Source organism: Adiantum capillus-veneris, chromosome 19, assembly GCF_014529385.1.
Source record: "Adiantum capillus-veneris isolate H3 chromosome 19, ASM1452938v2, whole genome shotgun sequence".
Classification (NCBI taxonomy): domain Eukaryota; kingdom Viridiplantae; phylum Streptophyta; class Polypodiopsida; order Polypodiales; family Pteridaceae; genus Adiantum; species Adiantum capillus-veneris.
Genome location: NC_140949.1, coordinates 147,505,498 through 147,513,404, shown reverse-complemented (window position 1 = coordinate 147,513,404; position 7,907 = coordinate 147,505,498). Strand labels below are relative to the sequence as shown.

General features: G+C 40.3%; 1 pseudogene; it reads right to left on the bottom strand.

Annotated features, from left to right (window-relative positions):
* Window positions 1-5,144: 5,144 nt before the first annotated feature.
* On the bottom strand, window positions 5,145-6,948 carry LOC147435038 (uncharacterized; annotated as a pseudogene).
* Between the last annotated feature and the right edge of the window lie 959 nt (window positions 6,949-7,907).

Sequence of the window (7,907 nt, the reverse complement as noted above, 5' to 3'; positions counted from 1 at the left end):
CCAAGTTTGAAGTATTTGTTCTGTTAATTGCTTGTGTCCATTTATGAACTTGAGATCTGATAGGGTGTTAGGTAATCTTGGCACCTTGGGAGAAAATTTGAGTAGGGTATCCAGCAAAGAGAGCGTAAACCAAAGGAGACCTTTAGAGACTATAGCAGAAGAAGTGACAGACACTTACTCCTACTCAAGTTCCAAGATACATGTCTTCTTTTTTGACCCAATCGAGGATTGGAACCTCACTTAGGTTCAAGCATATTCTAGCCTTTTTTAAGACTAATGAGCATGGGGCCTAGATTTGTCTAGATCCTAACGAGGAGTATATCATAAGGGTAGATGACCATACTATCAAGCTGGATGAGGATGCTAAATCAATTAGGAAAGATACATTCTACATGGATAGAAACGGGGTGCAATCTCTCAAAATAAAAAATTGTGATATTGTAGATGGACGGGTATTGGAAGTTGACATTCTAATTCCAAACATGACCGTGAAAGAAGGACCGTTAGTGTTGGATTTAGAAGGATATGACTTGATAGACACCAAACCTCTAAAGCGTATACCTACCAACAACCCAAGGCTTGGAGTCTATTGTTGGAAGAATAACAATGTTATGAACTTGTTCTGGAATGCTCATGTCAAACCAAGACAATTGACATCCTTAAAAATCATGTATATTTTCAAGTAAGGGAGAAGGGCTTAACAAAACTTCCCGCCCAGCTCTTTAGGGATTTTTATAAAATAATTTTCTTATGATGACTCCAAAGGAGATTGAATAGACAAAATACCAGGGATACTCAATCCGAAAAGTCATTATGGGAACAATACCTCAAAAAGGACAAAACTTGGGGCCAAATGAGGAAGAGGCTATGGTATCATGGCCAGTCAACGTGGAAGTACGACCTGAAACAATCACGACAATGATAGAATTGGGGGTAGAGAGGCAAAAACTACCTTCAACACGGCAAGAATATGTGACACGAGCACAAGAAGAGGTCCACACGAGTCACACCTACCAAGCTACTAGTTTGAAGGCTTAATGGGAGAAACACCAGCCAGGAGGGTGGGTGTGGAACATCACCGTAGAGTCACACTAGTTGATTTCTTGAAATGGGTCAAAAAATACATTGGATCAGGGGATCCGTATGACCATTTAGCAAGTTTTATACAAATCTGGTAAAATAATTTTTGAAGCTCCATACACAATTCCTATTCATGACGCAATCAAAAGGAAATCTTGATCATATGAGATTAGTTCTACCATTATTTAAACTATTTTTCCCATAGAGGTTTTGACAAGATTTTTTATATGAAAAAATGAAAGAAAAACTTATATGGATACATGGAAAAAAACTTTGACTACTCTAGAGTTAAGAACTTACAAACAACAACGCTAAGCACATAGTTTTCTATACTCTAAGTTGCCTCAATGTTCCTTACCAGTGGCATTAAACTTTAATCTTTTTCTCCAACGAGTCTATATCTTCTTGGAGAACAAAGCATGATCCACGTACAATTTGTCAACCAATGAGACGTAGTTGGATTGGCCATTTCATGGAGGCTACAAGAGTTGTCAATTTTAGGAAAAACCTAGTCATAACTCACTTCTATCAAGTGTCACTCAGTCACCAAAAGGTACGCTCATAACTACAACCTCATATGTGTATTTCACGAAGCTAGTAAAGTGCTTCAAACAAAACCAAAATTTCTAAGTAGGTAGGCAAGACATGTTTAAATGTATGTGTGGTTTCAAACTCCCAAACCAAAACATGGACAAAAAATGTTTATTCACACTTGAATCAGTATGATTTGGGTTGATTGTGTAGTAATATCGTTTGAAACGTAGTAGCAAACTATGTCACACATGCCTATATTGTGTGACATGTGCCAACTACTTGGGATGCATATGAGAAATGTATCCCACACACGACCATTTAATAAGTTATGGAATCAACAATAGGACTTCAAGGTCATGCATTCAGTTATACACTTTAAAAGAAGCTAGAATTTCAACTTTCACAAGTTTATATGAGACAGATCTTCATCTCTAGGGACATAATAGTTGCCGTGTAAAGTGATATGGCATACACAGAGAGCCTTGTTGGAAAGATATTTTCAAGGACTTCAAGGTCATGCATTCAGTTATACACTTTAAAAGAAGCTAGAATTTCAACTTTCACAAGTTTATATGAGACAGATCTTCATCTCTAGGGGCATAATAGTTGCCATGTAAAGTGATATGGCATACACAGAGAGCCTTGTTGGAAAGATATTTTCAATAAATGTAAGTAGGGTGTGAAAAATAGAATGGCAATGATCACCTTGTTTCAAAATCTATGATCACATGGTCTTCTCTTTACTGATCATACATCCCGAAAAGCCAAAATTCCAATAATTGTGCATGTCTAAAAAAATATTTTGCATCAAAAATCCAATTCCAAAGTTCAAACAACACCATTATATGCTACATTGAGGAAGCCTCCCCCCCCATCCCCCCTCCTCCTCAGTTTTTGGGGTGCTTACTTTCACATCCATGGGCCATACACTGTCGGACAAGACTACATAACATTGGTATGGTATCCAAAAAAGGGTTCAATCACAACAATTTTCCATATTCTATGAAATAAAAATCCATAACAATCTAATCCAAAATCCCTACGTTTTCATGCCGTGGCACGTATATAGTGTGAAATTGAAAAACTCACCTCACTTCTTAAACTTCTTGATGCATGGAAAGAAAAGAAATAATGTACATATTGTGATATATGTTAGGTGATGTATGCTCTATTGCAGTCGCTATCATGTACATACCTATCCGGGGAACCATGGCCCTGGATGTGGCACCTTGTGTGCTTTCCCGCTCGATAAGATGCTTAATTTGGTTTGACAATGTACATATTCCAAGTGTTTCATGGTGGCACACTCATCTCGCCTATAAAGATTGATGCGAGTAAAAAATGCCGAAAATAGCAGCCAACAAGCGTCGTTGCAGAATTGCATGCAAAGTGATCCAAAATGGTATATTGATAAACAATGATGCTTATCTATGATTTTTATGCTTATGCAAGTGATCCCGCAGATTTAGGGATTTTTCTGACTCTGTTTGGGATTTTTCGCATCAAAAATGGCATTTCTTGGATAAAAAATAAGCTAAAAATGGCCTAGTTTTGGTCCAAAGTGGAAAAAGGCCCAAAAGCTGACACCTCAGCTGAAAATTCCGTGGAGAAGAGAGAGATGCCTGCTTTTTACAAAAAAAAAAACCTGCAATTTTTCTCTACTGTGCAATAGCTTCCATGGTTGCCCAATCTACGTGTGTTGCAGTCCTGCCTCTTCGCAACCTTGTATCTGAGCTTGTGAGGGAGTGAATTAAGCTTTCCACTTATCAAAATGGTGTGTGGGCTTCAAATTAGAAGCTCTTAAATCTTTAAAATATCAGAAAATTATCGCCGTGAAGGTGGAAGCTCGAGCATTCCTTTGAATTGTTTGATGTTACAACTATGTAATTGGGGGCGAGGCTATATGATACCATGAAAGAGGTTTGGGTTTTGATTGAAATTTGTGCTTGTATGATCATTGAGGTTTCATGGCTGAAACTTTCATGTTTTTAGATGGCCTTTCTAAATGAAATTGAATGTGATTTGGTGATCCTCTCATCATAATCTCAACTACGAAAACAAGCAATTTCCAATTGGCAAGATTCTATTGTGTATGAATTGTCTTGGCATGGATATGATCTATATTAATGGTAGGAATGACTTTTATGCCATGTGAGCCCAAGTGATTTCCCAACTGCCTTCAGCACACACTCTATTGCTTTGAAGCGATTGCACATAGACCATGACTTTTATGCCATGTGAGCCCAAGTGCTTTCCCAACTACCTTCAGTGCACACTCTATTGCCTTAGAGTGCATGCCCATAGACACATTAATAACAATTCTAGAGGACCCTTTAGTGAAATCCTACCATGCTCATACCTCACCTTAATTTGCAGCTTTATTAAGAAATGCATGTTGTACAGTGTCTCCAAGATAAGAGAGTCGTCTACACTAGAGAGTCACCTCTAAACCTACTATAGCTAGTCAAAACGAGAGTTTGGACCGGTTGGAGTCTCTTAATCTAGGAAAAGTGTATTGGATTGTAGCTTCTAGAAGTCGGGTAGTGATGATTCTATGGACGTGGCTAATCTCCAATTAGAGGCCCTTCCAACTTATAGACATAGGCCTTATTGAAAACACTCAAGTATACCCTTGCCATCTCACCATGGATAATGTTTGGTAAAATAATTTTTGAAGCTCCATATGCGATTCCTATTCATGATTTAATCAAAAGAAAATCTCGAGTATGTGAGATTATTTTCACCATTGTTTATATCATAGATGTGTTAACAACAATATCTAGATGAAAAAAGAAAGAAAAATACATAGATAAACGAAAAAAAGGGTTGACTATTGAAGCCTTACTTAGTCACAAACACCAACACTAAGTACATAGTTTCTATACTCTAAGTAGCCTCGTTCCTTGACAATGACACCGAACTTTAAACTTTGTCTCCAATGAGTCTGTATCTTCTTGGAACACAAGTAAAGACATGAACCACATACAGTTTGTCAATCGATCGATTGGATGTAGCTGACTCAGTTAGTTCATTGAGGCTACAAGAGGTTGTCAATTTTAAGAAAAACCTAGTCATAACTCACCCCTATCAAGTGTCACTCTCTAATGATCGCGGGTCACCAAAAGGAAGGCTCATAACTGCAACCCCATGTGCATTGCAACGAGCTAGAAAAGCGCTTGAAACATAAACAAAATTACTAGGCAGGTAGGCAAGACCTATTATAACATATGTGTGGTCTCAAAACTCCCAAACTAAAACATGGACAAAAAAATGCTTATTAACATTAGGCCTAACTTTAGCACGTCAACTTTGATGTTGGATACGCTCAGTAGCTCCATATAAGGGAGCTCTATCCTCTCCTTTGAAAGCAGATACTTGAATCAAGAATACCAAGTAAAAATAGAAAGAGATTGATCGTGCCAAAACACAGATATGGTATTCTAAAAAGGCATGGCTCACACAATCCTCAAAAGACATCAATCAAAACCACTTTCCATAGTCCACAAAATGAAATTGTATAAAAGAGCCAACCGAGAATCCCTATGTACATCAACTTTGCCCAAAAACAACATCATTACTTGCTACTTCAAAATTATAAGTTATCCAAAATACCAACTAACAACAGCTTGCTAAAAGAACCACCAAGTAAAAACTTAGGAAAATAGGATGTGTGTCTAGAAGCCCGGTGCTGGCCAAATAGGAAAACATTGGTATGGTAATCTCGATCGAAGGGCGCAGTACTTGTGATTATCTTGATCAGCTTGTGGATGCAGAGATTCTTGCTCAATCATAGAAAGGTTGTCGATGACTTCCCACAATCGGGATTCCGTTTGGAATGTGTACACCTTGGATAGCTTAGAGTCAAGGAAGAGAATTCCTCGTCCAATGCCTGTGCAATCAACGTTGCCGGTATCAACAACGAAATCGCGAAGATCACAACGTTGTTCTTCTGCATATTGACTATCAAAGTCACGCTTTTTCTTCTTCTTCTTCTCTTCAACAAGATTGCTTGCTTGCCATATTATTTCCCATGGATCTGCATGAATGGAGAAATTACTCATCGTCATTGTCGTTAACTTCCACAATTTGATCCTTTCTTCTCCTTGTGCCTTTGCTTGATAGCCTTGCGCCCCAAGAGATAAGGGCATTAATGCTAGTACACTTGAAGAGGGGATAGAGTTCCACTCAAAAGCTCCCACAAAGTAAAGCTCTCCCTCGCATTCCACACGAGAGGCATATGTGAAATGTGCGAGGCTATATTGATCTTGTTTGCACAAATCTTGCCCGAATAACTTTGTGACAATCGCATTTTGCCGAACATGGAGGTCTTGTATCTGGATGGGCAAAGGCGCGTGAAATCCCCGCCACATCCCACGCCTTGTATTGTACGCGCTTACAACGGGCACCACATTGAACTTGATCAGACGATCGTCAAGAAAGAAAATGTCCTCTTTGCAGCAAACTGCCTTTGACACCTTCATAGTAAGGTGTACCGGATGTTGTTTTCCAGCACTTTCTTAAGGAGTCGTACTCCAGTGTCTCTGTCGCTTTGGCCCTGTTGGCGTTAAGCCTGACGACTACTACTTTGAAATGCGGCTGTCTAATGGGATTGCCATAGAAGTTTGAATGCAAGCCAACCACAGATATCTCTTTGCCGACATGATGAAAGGAAGATGAAGACTGCTGCCTGTGTACTGCAAAGCCGTCTGCTGAATATGGAACTCCAGACGTATGATTAGTAATAGAATCAGAAATGACTGTGGAATATTGCAGCACGTCCTTTCCATGCACGGTAACGTCTTTGATGTCTGCATCTGCATCTGCTTCTGAATCAACTGATACTACGCTCATCTCATCCTCATCATCGTCATCAGAGGAGCCTGCCTGCATGTGGATGTCATCGTAATCTGCAGCCGATGGTGGAGGGAGTTTTGGAAGAAGCCAAGGCCGGCACCGAGTGGAGAGCGGGTTAACGATGAAGATGGCACCGGAGTCGACGCGTAAGCAAGCCAAGGAGGCAGAGGCGGCAATGTGGGTGACAAGTGGGGCTTCAGTATGGCCGGCGCCGCCGCGACGAGGAATCGTGGAGTGCGCAAGAGGCGCGCCATGTGAAGAGTCGTGTCGTCGAGGACGCGGGGAGAGGATCCAATCGGAAGCTCGTAGAGAAGGTGCGTGCAAAGATCTGCAGAGCTGAAAGGCGATGCTGGAGTTGAGGGCTTGCAACGCCCTAGAGGAGCAAAGGAGCTGAGAGAAGGGCAAAGACGCATACCGCTTTACATGTGTTTTGGCCGAGTGAAGGACGACCTTCTCCACTAGCTCCTCAGGAAGCTCCATCGGTAGCATACATTTTCCACGTCTTAACGCTGGCGCCATCTTCGTGGGTTTCTCACAAACTAAGTCCTTAGGTTTAAAAGGGTGCACATATATATACATTTGGGGTTTTCCACCGATTAACCCTTAGGTTTGTGGCCACGTACAAATAAAACAAACATCGTATCCATACATGACCTTGAATTTTTCATCGGAGCAATATCCATAGCGTGCTGCTCTGAGACCTCATGCATCTTCTTCTTAATGTCTTGCAACATGGTGTGAGCATCCATGTCGATAGCAGATCTATCCTCACTAAAGCCACTACAGGAGGCGGTTGCAAAATACACCATCTTCAAAGAACTTCCTTCCACTTGCTCTTCAACATTTATTTGTGAAGTGTCAACAAGATGTGCCTTTGTAGGCAACTCCTCTACCTAATGTGACATCACTCGCGCGCGATACATGTGATAATTGGCTTCAATCTATGGAACACAACGAAATCCTTTGATGAGTGAAATCTAGCTACGTGGCTCTATCCCTTGGCTACAATCGATAAAATTCTATCAGGGTCTTTGATAGACTATACTTTTAGCCTCTGTATACTATTTTGTTACAAAATCCAAGCTAAAATTCTCCTTTTCACTCTCCTGTCAGCCGGTTGTCTTGAATTTCTAAACGTTCTAGGGCTAAAGTGAGACACAACCTTGAATGCTAGTGAGTTTTTGCCGCATTACGATAACCATGTGGCATGAGAATGTGTTGTCGAGTTGAGAATGGGTTCACGTAAATGGAAGAGTTCATGCTAGCTACTAGTGGCCACATGCATGGTGCAACTTGTAGTGCATATGCATGTGATTTGGTATTGGATGAAGATTTCATTGAAGAAAGTGTTTATTCGAAGGGGATGGTGGAGGATACCTTTACTAACTTGTGCATAAAATATACAAATAACATGAAAAGGGAAATTGATGCTCTCTTTG